At 54.9% G+C, this 24,077-nt stretch overlaps 2 long non-coding RNA genes across 8 annotated transcripts; one reads left to right on the forward strand and one right to left on the reverse strand.

The window, feature by feature from the left end:
- Positions 1–933: 933 nt before the first annotated feature.
- Positions 934–5,046, reverse strand: LOC140414525 (uncharacterized). The gene is made up of 2 exons (XR_011943668.1): positions 4,988–5,046; positions 934–4,390 (listed from the first exon to the last, which is right to left on the reverse strand). It is a non-coding gene; the product is annotated as an uncharacterized lncRNA (long non-coding RNA).
- A 41-nt stretch (positions 5,047–5,087) lies between these two features.
- Positions 5,088–22,360, forward strand: LOC140414484 (uncharacterized). 7 transcript variants are annotated; one of them, XR_011943621.1, is made up of 6 exons: positions 5,088–5,244; positions 11,688–11,702; positions 11,790–11,816; positions 17,445–17,489; positions 21,072–21,170; positions 21,814–22,360. It is a non-coding gene; the product is annotated as an uncharacterized lncRNA (long non-coding RNA). The 7 variants fall into 7 exon arrangements; XR_011943633.1 differs by having other exon boundaries at positions 17,448–17,489; XR_011943627.1 differs by lacking the exon at positions 5,088–5,244 and adding an exon at positions 5,403–5,417.
- Positions 22,361–24,077: the final 1,717 nt, after the last annotated feature.

A 24,077-nucleotide genomic window follows, 5' to 3' on the forward strand; every position in this document is an offset into this window, starting at 1 on the left:
TAACGTGTTGGACAGATGAAAGCATAATGGTATTGAGAGTCCATCTTCCGATTTCCATTCTCTATGTCCCTCCTCCTATTATAGGTTTTAAATGGGTTTCGGTCCTCCCCCCGATCTCCTTTCACATTCTCGTAACCTGTTCGTAGCCATACGATCTCACCATCCTGTCAGTAGTATATCTTCCAGTCTGCTTTATCGCTGACTGACCCATTTGTGACATAGGAATTGAATGTTTCCCCAGGAACATCTTAAGGCCTCGATCATCTGTTCGAATAGGGTATTATTATCCACAAACTTAACTCCTGTCAAAACCAGGAGCCTATCCATATTGGACACTCTAGCACAGTCCAGTAACTTAAATGCCAACATAGATTGTGGAAATTCCAAGTAGTGTTTGTGCAGCCTTCTGTATAGTCTGCTAAATTCCATTATATAGTCCTCAATAGAGATATCCTGTTTTCCAGAATCTATCGAATTCTGACCAGGCTTCATACGCACTTAAGTCATCCTTTTGATAAATCTTATCCATAAAATGTAATAGAGACCCCAGACCTTTTTCGGAGTCTAATTGTTCCAATTCAGAAAACACTTTGCTTCGGATTTTACTCTCATATAAGGTAGAGAAAGAGCCAATGCCATACCTTGTTTCGTCTTTCCCAAGGCAGTTATCTTAGTCCACATAACAACTGCACTTCTCCATTGGTCGTACGATCCCCTTTCAGAAAATAATGGTGGATAGTCATATCCAGCCATTTTTATCCCAGGTTCAGCCATACTTTATTTTTTCTTTCTCACTCATTCCTTGGTTGATGCAGAATTTTTTTTTTTCCCTGGAAAAGTATCTTTCAATCCTTTACATTTACACAGCAACCATCCTCTGCTACCACTGTTAGCCTCTGGCTGCTGTTGAGTAAAGAGTCAAGATATCTGCTCCTTTTTCCAAACACCTTTATTTTTCTTTGAACACACTCAGCACCAAATTCAATCATCACATCACATGCTCCAAAGGCCACCTGTAGCCTCTTTACATATCAGTGCCAATTATTGGATCAATGAGACATCTAATTGGAATGTTTCTTAACCTATTCCTGAACAACCCTGTACATTTTTTGAGTTGTGGGGGTGAGACCCACGCAAACATGGGGAGAATGTGCAAACTTTAAAAAACAATTTAGAGTACCCAATTCATTTTTTCCAATTAAGGGGCAATGTAGTGTGGCCAATCCACTTCGCCTGCACATCTTTGGGTTGTGGGGGCGAAACCCACAAAAACACGGGGAGAATGTGCAAACTCCACACTGACAGTGACCAGGCCTGGATCAAACCTGGGACCTCGGTGCCGTGAGGCACCAGTGCTAACCACTGTGCCACCATGCTGCCCTAAACTTCACAGACAGTGACCTGGGATCGAACCCAGGTCCTCGGTGCCTTGAGGCAGCAGTGCTAACCGCTGTGCCACCGTGTTGGCCGGCAGATGCAGCATAATGTGGACAAATTGTTGTAAACTGAGAGGTGGATATTTAGCGAGACCTTAGTGTCCTTGTGCATCAGTTGCTGAAAGTAAGCACGCAGGTACTGAAGGCCGTAAAGAAGGCAAATGGAATGTTGGCCTTCATAGCGAGAGAATTTGAATAAAGGAATAGGGATGTTTTACTGCAATTGTATAGTGTATTGATGAGGCCATACCTGGAGTATTGTGTGCGGTTTTGATGGACTTACCTAAGAAAGGATGTTCTTGCTATGGAGGGAGGACAGCGAAGGTTTACCAGGTTGATTGCTGGGATGGCAGCACTGTCATATGAGGAGAGGCTAAGTCGGTTAGGATTATATTCATTGGAGTTTAGAAGAGTGAGCGGGGATCTCATAGAAACTTAGAAAATTCTTTTTTTTTTTAATTTAGAGTACCCAATTCATTTTTTCCAATTAAGGGGCAATTTAGCGTGTTCAATCCACCTACCTTGCACATCTTTGGGTTGTGGGGGGCGAAACCCACACAAACACGGGGAGAATGTGCAAACTCCACATGGACAGTGACCCAGCTGGGACCGAACCTAGGACCTCGGCGCCGTGAGACTGCAGTGCTACCACTGTGCCACCCAATTTAGAAAATTCTAACAGGATTAGATAGTGTAGATTCAGAAAGAATATTCCCGATGGTGGAGAAGTACAGAACTAGTGGTTTCAGAACAGTGGTTAGCACTGCTTCCTCACAGCGCCGAGGTCCCGGGTTCGATCCTGACCCCGGGTCACTGTCTGTGTGGAGTTTGCACATTCTCCCCGTGTCTGCATGGGTCTCACCCTCACAACCCAAAATGTGCAGGCGAGGTGGATTGATCATGCTAAATTGCCCTTTAATTGGAAAATAATTGGGTATTCTAAATTTTTAAAAAAATAAATAAAAGCTATGTCATCCCAATTCGGTGAATACAAATTAACTAAGACCAATGGAGTACCCGGCAACGACCCAATAATAATTATATACCTCCCGTGTGGGTCTGCCAATATTTTAACCACCAAAAAAGGTACCCTCTTGTTAACCAGAACCGCAACCCCCTGGGCCCTGCCATCACGATCATCAATGGGCCGAAATCAAGGTACTCCTGCGGGTGCTACTTCCTGTGCGACTGCACTCTACATGTCACCACTGGAAGTCCCGCATTTTAAACTTTTAAATGGAGGATGTTTTTTCATTTTACATATTAATATTATATCCCCCCTTGGAGCAGCACGGTAGTACAGTGGGTAGCACTGTTGCTTCACAGCTTCAGGGTCGATTCGCGGCTTGGGTCAGAGAGTCTGCACGTTCTCCCCGTGTCTGCGTGGGTTTCTTCCGGGTTCTCCAGTTTCCTCCTACAATTCCTGAAAGACGTGCTATTAGATAATTTGGACATTCTGAATTCTCCCTCCGTGTACCCGAACAGGCACCGGAATGTGGCGACTAGGGGCTTTTCACAGTAACTTCATTGCAGTGTTAATGTAAGCCTACTTGTGACAATAAAGATGAAAGATTATTTTTATCTGTCCAGACCCCACTCTACTCCCTCCTTAAAACTGTTGCTCTAAAAAGCCACCTCCAGACAGAGTTTGGTGCTCCGTGACTCATGCCATTTTCATGAAGTCGCTTTGGACTTCTACATTATAATTTAAAATCCCTCTTGTACTTTTTACAAAATATATTCTGAAGGACAGAAGCTGAAATTATTCAGTCTCCTAAATTAGCAACATTTTTCTTCAAATCCTCAAACCAGTTATGTAGCCAAATTTTAAACAAGCCATGATGGCACAGTGGTTAGAACTGTGACCTGCATTCAATTCTGGCCTTGGGTCACTGTGTGGAGTTTGGACATTCTCCGTGTCTGTGTGGATTTCCTCCGAGTGCTTCAGTTTCCTCTCACAGTCTAAAGATATGCAGGTTAGGTGGATTGGCTATGCTAAATTGCCTTTCAGTGTCCAAAAAGGATGCGTGGGTTATGTTAAAGGGTTATTTGAATAGGGAAGGTACTCTGAAGGTCAGTGCATACTCGATGGGTGAACAGCCTCCTTCTGCAATGTAGGGATTCTTTTTTTAAAAAATGTAGATTACCCAATTCATTTTTTCCACGCAAACCCAGGGAGAATGTGCAAACTCCACACAGACAGTGATCCAAAGCCGAGATTGAACCTGGGAGCTCGGTGCCGTGAAGCAGCAGTGTTAACCACTGCACCATGTTCCGCCCCCCATCTTTTAGTTTATTATGTGGAGATGCCGGCGTTGGACTGGGGTGAGCACAGTACGAAGTCTTACAACACCAGGTTAAAGTCCAACAGGTTTGTTTCGATGTCACTAGCTTTCGGAGCGCTGCTCCTTCCTCAGGTGAATGCAGAGGTCTGTTCCAGAAACACATATATAGACAAATTCAAAGATGCCAGACAATGCGCGGAATGTGAGCATTAGCAGGTGATTAAATCTTTACAGATCCAGAGATGGGGTAACCCCAGGTTAAAGAGGTGTGAATTGTATCAAGCCAGGACAGTTGGTAGGATTTTGCAGGCCAGATGGTGGGGGATGAATGTAATGCGACATGAATCCCAGGTCCCGGTTGAGGCCGCACTCATGTGTGCGGAACTTGGCTATAAGTTTCTGCTCGGCGATTCTGCGTTGTCGCGGGTCCTGAAGGCCGCCTTGGAGAACGCTTACCCGGAGATCAGAGGCTGAATGCCCTTGACTGCTGAAGTGTTCCCCGACTGGAAGGGAACATTCCTGCCTGGTGATTGTTGCGCGATGTCCGTTCATTCGTTGTTTTAGTTTATTAACAGTAAAAAGACAACAGCGACACCAAACACTTGGCACCCAGAACTCACTTATCCACAGCTGACCTTACATCAGCGGAAAGGCACACCAGCCCAGCACCTGTTTGGGTACACAGAGGGAAAATTCAGAATGTCAAATTCACCTAACAGCACGTCTTTTGGGACTAGTGGGTGGGAACCGGAGTAAACCCACGCAGACACAGGAGAAGGTGCAGACTCCGCAGTGACCCAAGCCGGTGAAGTCTCTTCACTTGTGGATTTAAATTTACAATCACAAAGATATGCAGTTTTTTTTCATAATAACGCTTGATTACAGCCCAGCTATAAAGTATTCGTTTCTGCACCGATATTGTTTCTTGGGTCTTGATTTAATATACAAGCCCTGAAAGCGTTCACACAGGCCCAGGCTGCACACTTCCAATGCTGGTTCTCAAAGGAGCGTTTGCCTGTGGGCCCTAATACAGTTGGCGCTTATTTTGACCCAGGTTTCCCATAGTCATTATATTCTGTCGTTTGAAGAGAAGGCTTGGCCATAGGCCAAGTAAGGAATATGTATTTGTATTGCGCCTTTCACCGGGTCGGACTTCACAAAATGCTTTAGTGGAATTCCTAGAAATATAATAAATGTTAAGATGTAAGGAAACGCGTACGCCAATTTAGACACAGCACTGTCGCAAAGCAATAAACGTAGACCCACTGTGGGTTGAGTGAAATGTCGGCCGTTCCAGCAGAGTGAACGCCCCAGCTTCCCCTCCCCCCCGCGCCAAGGGCACGCCCACGTGACCGCTCTGGCCAATGGCGGCGGCGGACGGGCGGCTGGTTAGAACCGGTTGCCGGGTGGCGGGCAGTCGGGGAGAAGCGGCGCTGATATCCAGATCACAATCCCGCCTAACGGCCAGCTCCTTCAACTCAGCACCGACCGTCAAACCCAAAGCCAAAATGCCCCGCAAGCCGGTGAGTTAATCGGTGCATTGTGGCACCGCCGCCTCAGATCGCTGGGCTTTGAACGGAACCAGTGCTAAACATTCCAGCCTGATCTCGTAATTTTAAACTGCGCTGAACCAGGTCCCCGCGAACAATTTTCGCTGCGCATCCGACCGTCTATCGGAATCACGGGAAGACATATGGTGGGCAGTCTTCGCGCCTCTTCCATCTGAATAGGTCTAAAGAGTGGCGCCGGTTATGACTGCCCCCCCCTCGACCCGCGCTCCCCCCCCCCTCGACCCGCGCTCCCCCCCCCCCCCTCGACCCGCGCTCCCCCCCCCCCCTCGACCCGCGCTCCCCCCCCCCCCCTCGACCCGCGCTCCCCCCCCCCTCGACCCGCGCTCCCCCCCCCCCCTCGACCCGCGCTCCCCCCCCCCCCCCTCGACCCGCGCTCCCCCCCCCCCTCGACCCGCGCTCCCCCCCCCCCCTCGACCCGCGCTCCCCCCCCCCCCTCGACCCGCGCTCCCCCCCCCCCCTCGACCCGCGCTCCCCCCCCCCCCTCGACCCGCGCTCCCCCCCCCCCCTCGACCCGCGCTCCCCCCCCCCCCCTCGACCCGCGCTCCCCCCCCCCCTCGACCCGCGCTCCCCCCCCCCCCCTCGACCCGCGCTCCCCCCCCCCCCCCCCCCCTCGACCCGCGCTCCCCCCCCCCCCTCGACCCGCGCTCCCCCCCCCCCTCGACCCGCGCTCCCCCCCCCCCTCGACCCGCGCTCCCCCCCCCCCTCGACCCGCGCTCCCCCCCCCCTCGACCCGCGCTCCCCCCCCCTCGACCCGCACCCGCGCGCTCCCCCCCCAAGCCTCACCCGCGCGCTCCCCCTCCGCGCGCTCCCTCCCCCCACCGCGCGCTCCCTCCCCCCACCGCGCGCTCCCCCTGCCCCCTCCGCGCGCTCCCCCCTGCCCCCTCCGCGCGCTCCCCCTGCCCCCTCCGCGCGCTCCCCCTGCCCCCTCCGCGCGCTCCCCCTGCCCCCTCCGCGCGCTCCCCCTGCCCCCTCCGCGCGCTCCCCCTGCCCCCTCCGCGCGCTCCCCCTGCCCCCTCCGCGCGCTCCCCCTGCCCCCTCCGCGCGCTCCCCCTGCCCCCTCCGCGCGCTCCCCCCCCCCTCCGCGCTCCCTCCCCCCGCCCCCCCAAGCCCCTCCGCGCGCTCGCCCCTCCGCGCGCTCCCCCTCGCCCCTCCGCGCGCTCCCCCCTCAAGCCCCTCCGCGCTCTCCTCCCCCCGGCGCGCTCCCCCCGCACCCGCGCGCTCCCCCCCGCACCCGCGGGCTCCCCCCCCGCACCCGCGGGCTCCCCCCCCCGCACCCGCGCGCTCCCCCTTCCCGCACCCGCGCGCTCCCCCTTCCCGCACCCGCTCCCCCCCCCCGCGCACGCTCCCCCCCCCCGCGCACGCTCCCCCCCCCCCTGCGCACGCTCCCCCCCCCCCCTGCGCACGCTCCCCCCCCCCCCCTGCGCACGCTCCCCCCCCCCCGCGCACGCTCCCCCCCGCCCGCGCACGCTCCCCCCCGCGCACGCTCTTCCCCCCCGCGCACGCTCTCTCCCCCCCCCGCGCACGCTCTTCCCCCCCCCCCGCGCACGCTCTTCCCCCCCCCCCCGCGCACGCTCTCCCCCCCCCCCCCGCGCACGCTCTCTCCCCCCCCCCCCCCCCCGCGCACGCTCTCTCCCCCCCCCCCCCCCCGCGCACGCTCTCTCCCCCCCCCCCCCCCGCGCACGCTCTCCCCCCCCCCCGCGCGCGCACGCTCTCTCCCCCCCCCCGCGCACGCTCTCTTCCCCCCCCCCGCGCACGCTCTCTTCCCCCCCCCCCCCCGCGCACGCTCTCTTCGCCCCCCCCCCGCACGCTCTCTCCCCCCCCCCCCCGCACGCTCTCTTCCCCCCCCCCCCCCGCGCACTCTTCCCCCCCCCCCGCGCACTCTTCCCCCCCCCCCCCGCGCACGCTCTCTCTCCCCCCCCCCCCCGCGCACGCTCTCTCTCCCCCCCCCCCCGCGCACGCTCTCTCTCCCCCCCCCCCCGCGCACGCTCTCTCTCCCCCCCCCCCCCCCCGCGCACGCTCTCCCCCCCCGCGCACGCTCTCCCCGCGCACGCTCCCCCCCCCCCGCGCACGCTCTCCTCCCCCCCCCCCCCCCCGCGCACGCTCTCCTCCCCCCCCCCACCCGCGCACGCTCTCCTCCCCCCCCCCCCAACCCGCGCACGCTCTCCTCCCCCCCAACCCGCGCACGCTCTCCTCCCCCCCAACCCGCGCACGCTCTCCTCCCCCCCACCCGCGCACGCTCTCCCCCACCCGCGCACGCTCTCCCCCCCCACACCACCCGCGCACGCTCTTCCCCCCCCCCCCCACCCGCGCACGCTCTTCCCCCCCCCCCCCACCCGCGCACGCTCTCCCCCCCCCCCCACCCGCGCACGCTCTCCCCCCCCACCCGCGCACGCTCTCCCCCCCCCACCCGCGCACGCTCTCCCCCCCCCACCCGCGCACGCTCTCCCCCCCCCACCCGCGCACGCTCTCCCCCCCCCACCCGCGCACGCTCTCCCCCCCCGCGCACGCTCTCCCCCCCCCCACCCGCGCACGCTCTCCCCCCCCCCCACCCGCGCACGCTCTCCCCCCCCCACCCCACCCGCGCACGCTCTCCCCCCACCCCACCCGCGCACGCTCTCCCCCCCCCCCACCCGCGCACGCTCTTCCCCCCCCACCCGCGCACGCTCTCCCCCCCCACCCGCGCACGCTCTCCCCCCCCACCCCACCCGCGCACGCTCTCCCCCCCCACCCCACCCGCGCACGCTCTCCCCCCCCACCCCACCCGCGCACGCTCTCCCCCCCCCACCCCACCCGCGCACGCTCTCCCCCCCCCACCCCACCCGCGCACGCTCTCCCCCCCCCACCCGCGCACGCTCTCCCCCCCCCCACCCGCGCACGCTCTCCCCCCCCCCACCCGCGCACGCTCTCCCCCCCCCCCACCCGCGCACGCTCTCCCCCCCCCCCACCCGCGCACGCTCTCCCCCCCCCCCCACCCGCGCACCGCTCTCCCCCCCCCACCCGCGCACGCTCTCCCCCCCCACCCGCGCACGCTCTCCCCCCCCACCCGCGCACGCTCTCCCCCCCACCCGCGCACGCTCTCCCCCCACCCGCGCACGCTCTCCCCCCACCCGCGCACGCTCTCCCCCCCACCCGCGCACGCTCTCCCCCCACCCGCGCACGCTCTCCCCCCACCCGCGCACGCTCTCCCCCCACCCGCGCACGCTCTCCCCCCCACCCGCGCACGCTCTCCCCCCACCCGCGCACGCTCTCCCCCCACCCGCGCACGCTCTCCCCCCACCCGCGCACGCTCTCCCCCCACCCGCGCACGCTCTCCCCCCACCCGCGCACGCTCTCCCCCCACCCGCGCACGCTCTCCCCCCACCCGCGCACGCTCTCCCCCCACCCGCGCACGCTCTCCCCCCACCCGCGCACGCTCTCCCCCCACCCGCGCACGCTCTCCCCCCACCCGCGCACGCTCTCCCCCCACCCGCGCACGCTCTCCCCCCACCCGCGCACGCTCTCCCCCCACCCGCGCACGCTCTCCCCCCACCCGCGCACGCTCTCCCCCCACCCGCGCACGCTCTCCCCCCACCCGCGCACGCTCTCCCCCCACCCGCGCACGCTCTCCCCCCACCCGCGCACGCTCTCCCCCCACCCGCGCACGCTCTCCCCCCACCCGCGCACGCTCTCCCCCCACCCGCGCACGCTCTCCCCCCCACCCGCGCACGCTCTCCCCCCACCCGCGCACGCTCTCCCCCCCACCCGCGCACGCTCTCCCCCCACCCGCGCACGCTCTCCCCCCACCCGCGCACGCTCTCCCCCCACCCGCGCACGCTCTCCCCCCCACCCGCGCACGCTCTCCCCCCACCCGCGCACGCTCTCCCCCCACCCGCGCACGCTCTCCCCCCCACCCGCGCACGCTCTCCCCCCACCCGCGCACGCTCTCCCCCCACCCGCGCACGCTCTCCCCCCACCCGCGCACGCTCTCCCCCCACCCGCGCACGCTCTCCCCCCACCCGCGCACGCTCTCCCCCCACCCGCGCACGCTCTCCCCCCACCCGCGCACGCTCTCCCCCCACCCGCGCACGCTCTCCCCCCACCCGCGCACGCTCTCCCCCCACCCGCGCACGCTCTCCCCCCACCCGCGCACGCTCTCCCCCCCACCCGCGCACGCTCTCCCCCCACCCGCGCACGCTCTCCCCCCACCCGCGCACGCTCTCCCCCCCACCCGCGCACGCTCTCCCCCCCACCCGCGCACGCTCTCCCCCCACCCGCGCACGCTCTCCCCCCACCCGCGCACGCTCTCCCCCCACCCGCGCACGCTCTCCCCCCACCCGCGCACGCTCTCCCCCCACCCGCGCACGCTCTCCCCCCACCCGCGCACGCTCTCCCCCCACCCGCGCACGCTCTCCCCCCCACCCGCGCACGCTCTCCCCCCACCCGCGCACGCTCTCCCCCCCACCCGCGCACGCTCTCCCCCCACCCGCGCACGCTCTCCCCCCACCCGCGCACGCTCTCCCCCCCACCCGCGCACGCTCTCCCCCCACCCGCGCACGCTCTCCCCCCACCCGCGCACGCTCTCCCCCCACCCGCGCACGCTCTCCCCCCCACCCGCGCACGCTCTCCCCCCCACCCGCGCACGCTCTCCCCCCACCCGCGCACGCTCTCCCCCCCACCCGCGCACGCTCTCCCCCCACCCGCGCACGCTCTCCCCCCACCCGCGCACGCTCTCCCCCCACCCGCGCACGCTCTCCCCCCCACCCGCGCACGCTCTCCCCCCACCCGCGCACGCTCTCCCCCCCACCCGCGCACGCTCTCCCCCCACCCGCGCACGCTCTCCCCCCCACCCGCGCACGCTCTCCCCCCACCCGCGCACGCTCTCCCCCCACCCGCGCACGCTCTCCCCCCACCCGCGCACGCTCTCCCCCCACCCGCGCACGCTCTCCCCCCCACCCGCGCACGCTCTCCCCCCCACCCGCGCACGCTCTCCCCCCACCCGCGCACGCTCTCCCCCACCCGCGCACGCTCTCCCCTCCCCCCCACCCGCGCACGCTCCCCCCTCCCCCCCACCCGCGCACGCTCCCCCCTCCCCCCCACCCGCGCACGCTCCCCCCTCCCCCCCACCCGCGCACGCTCCCCCCTCCCCCCCACCCGCGCACGCTCCCCCCTCCCCCCCACCCGCGCACGCTCCCCCCCTCCCCCCCACCCGCGCACGCTCCCCCCCACCCGCGCACGCTCCCCCCCCACCCGCGCACGCTCCCCCCTCCCCCACCCGCGCACGCTCCTCCCCCCCCCACCCGCGCACGCTCCTCCCCCCCCCCACCCGCGCACGCTCCTCCCCCCCCCACCCGCGCACGCTCCTCCCCCCCCCCCCACCCGCGCACGCTCCCCCCCCCCCCCACCCGCGCACGCTCCTCCCCCCCCCCACCCGCGCACGCTCCTCCCCCCCCACCCGCGCACGCTCCTCCCCCCCCCCACCCGCGCACGCTCCTCCCCCCCCCCCCACCCGCGCACGCTCCTCCCCCCCCCCCACCCGCGCACGCTCCTCCCCCCCCCCCCCCCACCCGCGCACGCTCCTCCCCCCCCCCACCCGCGCACGCTCCTCCCCCCCCCCCACCCGCGCACGCTCCTCCCCCCCCCCACCCGCGCACGCTCCTCCCCCCCCCCCACCCGCGCACGCTCCTCCCCCCCCCACCCGCGCACGCCCCCCACCCGCGCACGCTCCCTCCCCCCCCAACCCGCGCACGCTCTTTCCCCACCCGCGCGCTCTCTTCCTTCCCACCACCCGCGCGCTCTCTTCTCTCCCTCCCCCACCACTCGCGCGCTCTCTTTCTTCCCCCCATCCGTGCGCTCTCTTCCCCCCATCCGTGCGCTCTCTTCCCCCCATCCGCGCGCTCTCTTTCCCCCATCCGCGCGCTCTCTTCTCTCCCCCCCCCCCCATCCGCGCGCGCTCTTTTTCTCCCCCCCCCCCCCCCCCATCCGCACGCTCTCTTCTCTCCCCGCCCCCCCATCCGCACGCTCTCTTCTCTCCCCGCCCCCCCCCCATCCGCGCGCTCTCTATCTCCTTCCCCCCCCCCCCAATCTGCGCGCTCTCTTTACCCCCCCCCCCCCCCCCGCGCTCTCTCTGTCTCCCCCCCCCCCCCCACCCACGTGCTCTCTTCCATCCCCCCCAACCCGCGCGCTCTCTTCTCCCCGCCCTCGGCTCTCTGCCCTCGGCCCCCCGCTCTCGGCTCTGCCCTCGGCTCTCTACCTCTCGGCCCCCCGCTCTCTTTCCCCCCCCCCCCCCCCCCCCATACAGCCTCTTCCCGCCACCTCCCACTTTTTAGATGTTTAAAGTCTCTTTTCAAGTTAATGCAGTAGGAATAACTGTTAAACCTTGTAGCAAAACACTAACAATACTCTCTTTTTTGTCCTAGGTCCAAACATCTACAGTAAGTACTTTTTTAAATATTATTGGTTTACATTTATTTAGTAAAAGCTGATTTGTTTATTTCTAAACTGTGTGTTTTCATTTGCAGGTACTAAGGAGATCATCACGAACCAAGGTAGGTATTGAAGTACTCGAGAGTCAAGTCAGCTAAGATGTACTTTTGCACGTGTACAGTCACAGACGTCTTAAGTGCAATGCAGATTTCTCAAAGACGAGCTTGACTGCATGCCTAATGTGTGTCAAGTTCACTGTGGGGCTGCTGTCTCCTGAGGGCATTGACAAAAATAATATATGAATAGTATTAAAAAGATTTTAAAAGTCTTGTCAGACGTGGAAATATTCAGCATACTGCATAATTTGTGGAGGTGATAACTGACTGAATTGGTAGTCTCCAAGTGGTTTGTACCTACATGTTTGTTTGTTTTTTAAAAACACTTTATTGAGGTATTTATGGTTTTATAAGTAACAGAAGAAACAATGTACATACAAATATTATAAACACAGTGCAAAAGCCATCTTCCTCTCACAGGTCCCACCTTTGCTAGCCTCTACACTAAACTACCCCCACGGCCACCTCCCTCCCCCTTCTGCTGACGGTTAATTTTCCCCCAAGAAGTCGACGAACGGCTGCCACCTCCGGACGAACCCTAACATTGACCCTGTCAGGGCAAGCTTGATTTTCTCCAGACAGAGAAAACTAGCCATGTCAGATAGCCAGGTCTCTGACTTTGGGGGCTTTGAGTCTTTCCAAGCTAGTAATATCCGTCTCGGGGCTACCAGGGAAGCAAAGGCCAGAACGTCTGCCTCTTTCTCCTCCTGGATTCCTGGATCTTCCGACACTCCGAAAATCGCCACCTCTGGACTGGGTGCCACCCTTGTTTTCAATACTTTGGACATGACGTCTGCAAACCCCTGCCAGAATCCCCTAGGCTTCGGGCATGCCCAGAACATATGAACATGGTTTGCTGGTCCTCCCGCACACCTGTGTTCCACCCCAAAGAACCTGCTCATCCGGGCCACTGTCATGTAAGCCCGATGAATGATCTTAAACTGTATCAGGCTGAGCCTGGCACATGTTGTGGATGCGTTGACTCTGCTCAACGCATTCGCCCAGAGACCATCCTCTTAACTCTCCACCTAACTCCTTGCCATTTGTGTTTCACCTCCTCTGCCTGTATTTCCTCTGACCCCATAAGCTCCTTATAAATGTCCGAAACCCTCCCTTCTCCCACCCACACTCTGGAAACTACCCTGTCCTGTATCCCACTTGGTGGTAGAAGCGGGAAGGTTGAGACCTGCCTGTGTAGGAAGGTTCATGCCTGCAGGTACCTAAATTCATTTTCTCCTGTCAGTTCAAATTTCATCTCCAGTTATCTCAAGCTGGGAAAGCTCCCTTCTATAAACATATCGATCCCTGCTCTCAGCCACCTCTGGAACCCTCCATCTAAACTCCCCGGGTTTATTGCAAATTGGGGGACCAGACCGATGCTCCCACATGTCTCCTCCATTGCCCCCAAGACTCTCAGGGTCGCGACCACCACGCGGCTGGTCGAATAGCGTGCCGGCGGGAACGGCCGAGGTGATGTTACCAACGCCCCCAAACTAGTGCCCTTACAAGATGCCCCCTCTACTCGCTCCCACACCGGAGCGCGCACACTTCCTAATCATGGCTATATTCGCCGCACAGTAATAATTACTGAAGTTTGGGAGTGCCAGCCCCCCCCCCCCCCCCCCCCCCCCCCCCCCGGCTGCGCTCCATCTCCTTTTTAACTCGCGGGGTCTTACCCGCCCATACAAAGCCCGAGATAACCTTATTGACCCGTTTAAAAAAGGACCGAGGAATAAAGATGGGGAGACACTGATACACAAACCGAAATCTCAGGAGAACCGTCATTTTTACTGTCTGTACCCTGCCAGCCTCCTTCGTTTGGTCTACTAGTCGGGCCAGATTAAGCTTGTGCAGCCGTTCCCATTCCCGTGCCACCTGGATGCCTAGGTACCGAAAGCTTCCCCCTACCACTCCAAACGGCAACTCCCCCAGTCGCCTCTCCTGCCCCATTGCCTGGATCGCAAACATCTCGCTTTTCCCCATGTTCAATTTATAACCTGAGAACCAGCCAGAAGCCCCATAATTTCTTCCATTCCTTCCAATGGGTCAACACATAAGAGCAGATTATCCGTGTATAGCGAGACTGTGTTCCACCCCTCCCCAGACCAGTCCCTTCCAGCCCTATGAAGCTCAACGCAATTGCCAGCGGTTCTATGGCCAGTGCGAACAACAGCGGGGAGAGGGGGCATCCCTGCTTCATCCCCCGGTGCAGCTTAAAATAGCCCGATGTCAGCCTGTTCGTCCGAACGCTTGCCACAGGTGCCTGATACAGCAGCCTGACCCAGTCAATGAAGCCCCGTCCAAATCCAAACCGCCCCAATACCTCCCACAGATAATCCCATTCCACCCGGACAAATGCCTTCTCTGCATCCATTGCGACTACTACCTTTCTGCCCTTGCCCTCTGGGGGCATCATGATAACATTCAAAAGCCTTCTTATGTTGGCCGCCAACTTCCTCCCCTTAACAAATCCCGTCTGGTCCTCCCCAATCACGTCCGGGACGCAATCCTCAATCCTTGAGGACAAGAACTTAGCCAAAAATTTGGCGTCCGGGTCCTTACCCTGCTTCAGGATCAATGAGATAGTGGCCTGTGACATTGTTGGGGGCTGCTCCCCTCTCCATTGCTTCATTAAATGTCCTCCGGCCCAGCTGGGGGTTCCGACTCAAACAGTCTGCTGTAGAATTCCTGAAACGCCTTATTGACCCCCGCTGAATCTCCGACCTGGTTGCTATCTCTGTCCCTTACTTTCCCAATTTCCCTGGCAGCCTCCCGCTTTCTAAGCTGCTGCGCAAGCATCCTGCTGGCCTCCCCATATTCATAAATCGCACCTCTCACCTTCCTCAGCTGCTCTACCAACTTCCCTGTAGTTAACAAGCCAAACTCCACCTGTAGCCTCAGTCGTTCCCTTAGAAACCCTGTCTATCAGTCGGTCTGTCTCTGCTCTGTCTGCCTTCTCCCCGTGGGCCCGTATCGAGATCAGCTCCCCTTTAACCAGCGCCTCCCAGACCACCGTAGCCGAAACTTCCCCCGTGTTGTTGACTTCCAGATAGTTCTGGATACATTTCGTCAGCCACCCACACACCACCTCATCAGCTGAAAGTCCCACGTCCAGCTTCCAGTGCGGGTGCTGGCTACTCCTTGCTAACCTGCAGGTCAACCCAGTGCGGGGCATGATCCGTGATCGCTGAGTCAGTGAAGCCCTGTTCAGGATAAAAAAAAGTCAATACGGGAGTACACTTTATGCACGTGCGAGTGGAAGGAAAACTCCTTCACTCTCGGCCGCCCAAATGTCCATGGGTCCACCCCCCCGTCCCCCACCCCTTTTGCTCCTTTGCCATTGCTGGCACCCTGCCTGCCCTTGAGCTAGATCGGTCTAGCTCTTGGTTAATGACTGTTCGAAGTCCCCCCAATAACCAGCTTATGCGAATCCAGGTCTGGGATCTTCACCAACATCCTCCTTATGAACTCCACATCATCCCAATTCGGCGCGTACACATTCACGAGTATCACCGGCAGCTCCTCCAGCTTTCCACTGACCATTATATACCAACCCCCCCCCCCCACGTCCGCAACTATTCTTCCCGCTTCAAATGACACTCGCTTATTAATCAGGATCCCATCCCTCTAGTCTTAGAGGCCGGCCCCGAGTGGACAAATCTGTCCAACCCATCCCTTCCTTAATCTGACCTGGTCAGTTACTCTGGTGCGTCTCCTACAACATTGCCACGTCCCCTCAAATGCCCGAACACGTGTGCCCTCTTAACCGGCCCATTTAGCCCTCTTGCATTCCATGTGATCAGCCTGGTTGGGAGGCTTCTCGGACACACCTATGCAAATGTAAACAATCCCAACAACAAGTATAGTGTTCAATTCTGGCCGCCACCCTACCAGAACGATGTGGGAGGCTTTCGAGAGGGTGTAGAAGAGATTTATCAGGATGTTGCCTGGTATGGAGAGCATAAGCTATGAGGAGAGGTTGAATAAACACTGTTTGTTCTCACTGGAATGACAAGAGGTTGAGGGGCGACCTGATAGAGGTCTACAAAATTGAGGGGCATAGACTGAGTCGATGGTCAGAGACTTTTTCCCAGGGTGGAGGGGTCAGTTACTCTGGGGCATCGGTTTAAGGGGCAAGGTTCAGAGAAGATGTACGAGGCAAGTTCTTTTACACAGAGGCTAGTGGGTGCCTGGAACTCGTTACCGGAGGAGGTGGTGGAAGCAGGGATGATAATGACGTTGAAGGGTCATCTTGACAAATATATGAATAGGATGGGAATAGAGGGATACGGACTCCAGAAGTGTAGAAAATTTTAGTTTAGACGGGCAGCATAGTCGGCGCAGGCTTGGAGGGCCGAAGGGCCTGTTCCTGTGCTGTACATTTCTTTGTTAAGTCAATTGCCCAAAAGAAACGCGCAAAGAAAATCAAAAAGATCAAACATCTAACATTCACACCTCCAGCCCCCCTCAGTGCAAATGCTAATTTTAACTCGAGCAGCTTGTCTGCAGACCCCAGCTCAATACAAAATGCATTACAAGTAACATCCAAAGACACAACTTTTCTTTCTTTTTAAAAAAAAAAAAAAAAAATGACTGAAGTGAAGAACACTGCAGCAAAGTTCAGTCCAAACACCTCAGTTCGATACCAGCCCTTTCCTTCTTACGAAGTCCATCGCTTCCTCAGGCAACTCAAAGTAGAAACGTTCCTCTTCGTGCGTAACCCAAAGACGGGCCGGGTACAGTAGTCCAAACTTTACCTTCTTAAAAAGGGTTGATTTTATCTGGTTGAACCCTGCTCTTCACCTGGCCACGTCCGCACTTGGATCCTGATATATAGGCAGGACACTGTTCTCCCATTTGCAGCTCCGCGTCTGCCTGGCCCACCGTAGAATGCACTCCTTGTCCAGGTACCTGTGGAATCTCACCACCATTGCTCTTGGGTGGGGGGGGGGGGGGGTCACCCACGCACGGCTTCCTCGCTAGCGCTCTGTGCGCCCTGCCCACCTCCAAGGGTCAGGAGAAGGTCCCCTCCTAGTAGTTTCTCAAACGTAGCCGCTATGTATGCCCCTGCGTCTGTTCTTTCGGATCTCTGCGGGAGACCCACGATTCTAGGGTTCTGCCGGTTGGACCTGTTCTCTAGATCCTCCACCTTATCCTGGAGCCTTTTCTGTTGGTCTCTGAACATTCCCACCTCCAACTCCACTGCAGCTTGGTGCTCCTGCTCAGTCAGTGCCCTCTCCACTTTCTGGATCACCCGATCTTGAGCATCCAGTCTGAGTTCCAGTCGCGCAATCAGCTCTTTAATCGGGTCCGAGCATTTCTGTTTCTGCTTTGCGAAGCCCTCCTGTATGAACTGCTCTGTCGACCGCTGGGTCGTCAAGGCAGAACTCTGGTCCTCAGCTCAAGCCTTCCCCGTTTACCGATTTCTTCCTTTGTGAGCACTCCTGGTCCGCTTCTCCATGCACTGATGTAGGATTCCTCTTCACAATTGCGTCCAACATCAATTTTCCACTTCAGATCCGACAAAATCGGGGGGAAAAGGTCCAAAGTACCGAGCCGAGCGGGAGCCACCAAATGTGCGACCTACTTTAATTAATTATTGATTCATCTGTTTTTCACTTTGGTTCACAACAGCAGACTGTCCAACCTACAGCTCCAACTAAGAAGGCACCAGCCAAGGTAAGCCTTTCACCACACTCTGGAAACCTGACATTAAATGCTCAGTTTTCATTAAGTCTCATAACTTTAGCTGGATTACCAAATATTGATGATCAGAATGGACCTCAAATTGATTGTGAACTATTAAATTAGTCAATTTTTATTTTGACTATTGCCGCTGCCTTCAATACTCCTGGAAGGAGAGGGGCAGATAATCAGTCGGAGTTCCTGGTTGGAACACTATTTAGTGGATTTTTAAAAATGTATTCATGGGATGAGGGCGTCTCTGGCTGGGTCAGCATTTATTGCCCATCTATTCCCACTCGAGGTTGAGCGAGGCAAAGATTGGGCTTCACTGTTTTTCTAGCAATGCTGCATTTTAATAGCCCCTCCTTTGTTGCTCTGAAGAGGTGGTGAGCCCAATGATGAGCTGCTCTGTCTGCAGGACAGTGTCCATCAGGTGTGCTGTTTATTTCCTTGCACTGTTGAGTAGCCTTAAATAAATGGTGGGAAGGCTTTGAGGGACTAGAAGGCGAGCTACTTATTGAAAAGTAGCTCTGTCTGCAGGACAGTGTCCATCAGGTGTGCTGTTTATTTCCTTGCACTGTTGAGTAGCCTTAAATAAATGGTGGGAAGGCTTTGAGGGACTAGAAGGCGAGCTACTTATTGAAAAGTACCCAGTCCAGCGCACAGTATGAATATGGCTGGTCTGGTTAGGCTTCTGAGCACTAATAACTCACAAACAGTGGAACAGTGATGTTCAAAGTATCAATGAGGTAGTTGGTATTATTTTACTGATCATTTCCTGCCATGTGTGGCATGAATATTACCTGTTGGCTCAAACCCAGATATTGCTGCAGGCTGGCACAGGTTTCCTTTTTTTTTTTAATAAACATTTTATTGAGGTATTGTAACAACAAAATAAACAATATATATGAAACTATAACGGCACAGGTTTCCTTCTTGTCATAGCTGAATATTGTGTAAATGTCAGAAAATGGTTCAGTTTCTTACCTTGTGTTCTGCCATTTGCCCTGGGAACTGCAGAGTTGTTTTGGGACAGTGATGATTTGTCTCTGTCAACCACTGCCATTTCCTTTTGTGCTAGATATTGAAAGGTAAGTCTTTATCCTTTTGGCCTCTTTAGTTTGTGGTGTCTCCTTGCCTTAATGCCGATGGCAGTTACTGTTGCGCCTCCTGTGGTATTTTTGTATCCATGTCTCGAGCAAGGCTGTCATGAGATCTGGAACCAAAATGGTTCAGGCAGAACCCAAACTGAGTATCCGTGAACAGGTTTTCAGCAAGCAGGTTATTGCACTGATGATTACTCCTTCCATCGCTTTACTGGGTAGTAATTGACCAAATTAGATACTTGTTGTAAATGAGCCACCACTGCACTGTAATAACCTGCCATAGGGAGCCCTAACTGTTGTACACACCAGAGTCAAGATAATGCTGCAATCCACTGTTATCATTGTGCTGTTTCCTAATGGGACATAGGCACAGGAAGGGAGAGGTCCTTTAATTCTGTTCTATCAATTAGTTATGCCATGACTGATCTGTATCTTAATGCCATTTTACCACTATTGGTTTGGTAATCCTTAATCATAGAATATTACGGTACAGGAGAAGGCTGTTTGGTCCATCGAGTTTGCACCAGCTCTTTAACAAAGCAATCCAGTTCTAATAAAATCTTTTATTGTCACAAGTAGGCTTGCATTAACACCGCAATGAAGTTACTCTGAAAATCCCCTTGTCGCCTCATTCCGGCGCCTGTTCGGGTAATCTTTTAGTTTATTAACAGTATCAAAAGTTGACGAACAGTACCTGAAGACAGGGACACCAAACACTTGGCACCCAGAACCCCCTCTTCCTCCCTAGTCGCCACATTCCGTCGCCTGTTCGGGTACACCACAGAGGGAGAATTCAATGTCCAATTCACCTAACAGCACGTCATTCGGGACTTGTGGGAAGAAACCGGATCACCCGGAGGAAACCCATGCAGACACAGGGAGAACGTGTAGAATCTGCACAAACAGTGACCCAAGCCGGGAATCGAACCTGGGACCCTGGTGCTGTGAAGCCATAGTGCTAACCACTATGCTACACCGTTATTCCCATAATGTTGCTATTTCTCCCCCCCCCCCCCCCCCCAAAGAAAAAAACTATCCAATTCCCTTTGGAAGGCTGTTATTCAATATATATCCACAACTGTGCCACAGTTTATAACCACTTGGTGTGAAATCATTTTTCCTCATTCCTCTGGTTATTCTGCTAGTCACCTTAAATCTTTGCATCAGGTTAATGACCCTTCAGCCATTGGAAAGAGTTTCTCTTCGACACCTATCAAATGTCCTCTTAGCTGCTTCTGTTCTAACAGAATAATTCCTAACATAACTATAATCACTCATCCCTGGAACTATTCTAGTAAATATCTGTACCCTCTTCAAAACCTTCAAACGTCCTTTCAAAAGTGTGGTGGCCAGAAATGGGCAGCACACTGCTCCAGCTGGGCAAATCTAGATATTTGTACCAGTTCAGCATAACCTCTTGGCTTATCTATTCTATGCCTCTGTTTCTAACATTCCGAATCTTTTATGCTTTATTATCTGCTTTGTTAACCTGTTCTGACATCCTCATGTGTGCGAACCAAGTCTCTTACACCCCCTATAAAATTGAACCATTTAGTTTGTATAGTCCCTCATTCTTCCTACAAGCATGTATTACATCACATTTTTCTTCATTGAATTTAATATGATGTGTGCCCATTCTGTCACCATGTCTATATCCTCTTGATGTCTGTTACTATCTTCCCGTTTGCTACACTTCCAAATTTTGAGTTATCTCCAAATTTCAAAATTCCTCTGTCCAAGTCACAGATGTATATCAGGAACAGTAGTGGACCCTGGGCAATGCCACTGTGTACTTCCCTCCAGTGCATAGCGCAGCTGTTCACCATAACTCGTGTTTTCTATCTCCTAACCAATTTGAGTCTGTGTTGCAACTGTCTTGTTTATTCCATGGGCTTCAATTTTTGCTAACAGGCCTAATATGTTTCAAACCCAGCACAAGTCTTGTCAATTTGAAGTTTTGACATTTTCAGTTAACAGCTTTTTGGGAAAGTTCCAGATTTCTGCTATCCTTCATGTATCATCCTGAATTGCCGTACTCTAATTTTAAAGTTATCCCTGCCCCAGCTCCTCTGTTGTGGACACCCCACCAGAGGAAATAATTTCTCTCCATGGCCCCAATTGAATTCTTCAATCATCTGAGTGCAGCTCAGAGGCCTACACAACCACAAGAATATCCATTACAAAAATAGCTTCATTGAAAATAGTGCAATTCTGTGGAATAACTGGACTTGAACAATTGTAGAATGTAGAATTAAAATGTGAATTAGAAAGGGAGCAACCCAATCCTCTGGCTGTAGGGAGCTCCTAATCCAAGTGATGAATGATGGCTTGGTGTTTTGGGGGCTGGGAAATCTCTGTAGATGAAAGTTTTGAAATCAAACACTCTCCCATAGTTTTTAAAGAACTTAATAGTTATGGGTTAAATGTCATTCTCTCTTTTTTTTGATGGTAATGTCTTTTTCTCTCATAGAAAGCCAAGAAACCGAAAGTAAAGGTCACTAAAGGGAAAGCGAGTGATTCGAGCCAGGAGCCTAATGCTGCCCCTGCCCAAAATGGGGAAAATAAAGAGGTAAAACCCTGCAGACTCCGTACGCTGTGTCTCTGTCAGTGGTCATTGGAGCTGCATAGGATTCTGGAATTGACTGGCTGAATAATGTCCCTGAGCCAAGACCATGCTTTGGTCTAAATTTACAATTCGTTGAAGGGCTGCTTTTAGGATCTTGTCTAATTTCAGCTGCATCAACCGGTTTTCCAGCTCGGGGAGTTGTCAGCTGGTAAATATTTGCACCAGTGCAATCGTGACCATTAACTAATGCTCAAATGAAAACTCAGTCTTATTGAATTTCTTCAAGTTTCATCAACGAGTAGCTGAGCTGTACAGAGCAGAATGTCCTGGATTTGATTCCTGATTTCTTGGTGGGTCCAGATTCTACATTCTGCCTCCTTCACTTGAATTCAAAAGTATAAACCAAACAGTTGTGTTTGAGTGACTCCTCCTGGAAGAATGAGCTGTGGTGGTGTTACTGCCATTCACTATGTGGGCAGGTTAGCAGTAATTATACTACAGCAAGAGCTGAGGCTGGGGTGCTTGGGATCAACATTCCTCTTCCTGCACCAATAATCACACCACATAGTGTTCTCTTAGCTAGGTCATAAGAATGTTGTAATCAGTAGTTGAAAACTAATATAAATTGTTTCCTTTTCCTTTGCAGGCATGAGAATTGAAGAACGCTGGTGGGCAAAAAAGTCTTGTCCAAGTCTGGAGAGTTTGCTAATCTCCTGTCACTTGTACAATTGAAAGGAATATTTTTATCAATTTTTATAAATGCAACATTTTTGTAGGTTGAGTGGGCAGATGTTGCGCATTTTTGCAGTGTGTTTTTACTTTCTGGAGACTTTGTATACTGACATGCATGCTGAAACTGCTTGCAATTAAACTTTTTTTGCTCCCTAAACCCCTAAATTCAACCATTTTCTATTTGTGCTGTCATTTGAAGATTTATTAATGTTGGTAGCTGTTAGTGGCATTTATTGCTCTCCATGTGAAATAAATCATTATTCTTGCTTGACAATTGGACAATGAAAAATGTAACTTTTAAAAAATAACTGTTTTAAAGTGAAAATATTATTTGGACTATGTTTTGACTCCATTTCCTGAATTCAATCCTATTTTGCCAAGTATCATGGAGTTTTAAATTTGCTACTTGAATAAAGTTGGATACTGTTCTGTTTGGGAATAAAGTTGTCTGTTTCTCTTTACATCTGAAGCCTACTGATATTGTTCATTGTGGTGGTCCAGAAGAAATTGTCTTGTGGTTTCAATTTCAATTCCACACATTGTTATGCCCTCCCCTCACCCAGAACCAATAACAATAATCCGGGTCTCAATAAGCACTCTTATTCACACGGATCAAACATCAGAGCTGTGAATGAATAATTAGGCATGGGCGAGAACAGAGAGACTAACTACCATGCACAGTAATCCCTGACTGGGCAGAATGGGGAACATGGTACAATTTCCAATTCCTCCTGTTTTAAATCATAATTTTTCAGTTCTGATCAACATTTACACGTGCAATTTAAATCTTGGTTCTCACGAGTGAAATGATTTATGCCCATAGTTTCCTACATTTTTTCCCCCCATTTCTCCCTCCTGCAGAGTTAATTGTTCGCAGGATGGAGCTGATTTTTTGTTTTTGCTGTTCTTTTGCTAACCCAGTGAATAATTACTTGTATTTTAACCTAATTAAAACACATCTAGTGCGACGAAAGAGTCACACAGGTATACCCTGCATGGTGAGGGAGTGTCTCACAGACTTCTGACTCTTGCCCAATTAATTTCCTCTGCTCTGTGCTGGGAGTCCCTGATTTAAGCACTGTCCATTCTCAGTAAAACACCAGATGGCGCCAAAACTTAATTTTCAGACTCCTTCAGGGGTGAAGGGGAAAATAATCCAATCACCATTTGCCAATTGTTTTGCCAGTGCAAATACCCACATTGTGCAGTCGGCACAGAAAACTGAGATTTGCATTGTGTTCTTAATCGTTGATCAAAACTGAAAAATGATTATGTTGGAGGGAATTGTACAATTAACCCATTTCTCTTCTCCCCCCCCCCCCCCCCCCATCTGGGTTTACTATTCTCCCTGTTCTCTCCCTTGGCTAATTATTCATCTTCTTTGCTTCCTGTGGTGAGTGCTTCTTAGGCCTTGATTATTGTCATTGGTTCTGGGTGAGGCGGTGACTTCATGATGCAATTGGAATCGCAAGATATTTTTAAGTGAATTTCAATCATTGCATTCTGTTGTTTGGCAACAAAAAAATCCAACTGTTTAAACTCTTTAACATCACCAGAGAGTGAAATAGTTTCCTTGGTCTGCCTCCATTTGAGATTGGAATTCAGCCCCCTCCCTGGCTGAGCTCTTGATCAGGCGATCTGGATGATTCCTGCTGTTTCACATCTGAATTTTCAGTTCAGGGCATTGGAATTAATGAAGAGATTTGGGCAGTGACCCATCTGAAAGGAACATTTGTTTTTAGTAGGCTTGGCCCCAATGAAACGAGGATCTCCAAAAATGACAACATGGAGGCGAGCTTCTGAAAAGTCTGTAAAAACTGGAAATGCTGGAAGTACTCGGCAACACCAGGCAGGCTCTTTGGGGAGAGAATTAGAGTTAATGTTTCAGGTCTGATTTTTTTTGCAAAAGATGTACTTTATTCATTGCACACATTTCAAAATAGCAATAGCACAAAAGTTAATATTCAGGTATGCATACGTTATGTTGCACTCTTGAGATGCTTCAATGTGAGTCATATAAGCACGAGGGGGTTCTATACAATACCCCCTCCCCACAAGTTCAATGTGGCTGAAAGGTCTCAGACATCACCTGCCCCCCCCAGAATTTCACTTCCCATGAGGTATCGGCAATATGTCTAGTCCAGGTTACTGGGCTGTTCATACAATTTACAGTGCAGA

This window comes from Scyliorhinus torazame, chromosome 1 (genome assembly GCF_047496885.1).
Source record: "Scyliorhinus torazame isolate Kashiwa2021f chromosome 1, sScyTor2.1, whole genome shotgun sequence".
NCBI classification, from domain to species: Eukaryota; Metazoa; Chordata; class Chondrichthyes; order Carcharhiniformes; family Scyliorhinidae; genus Scyliorhinus; species Scyliorhinus torazame.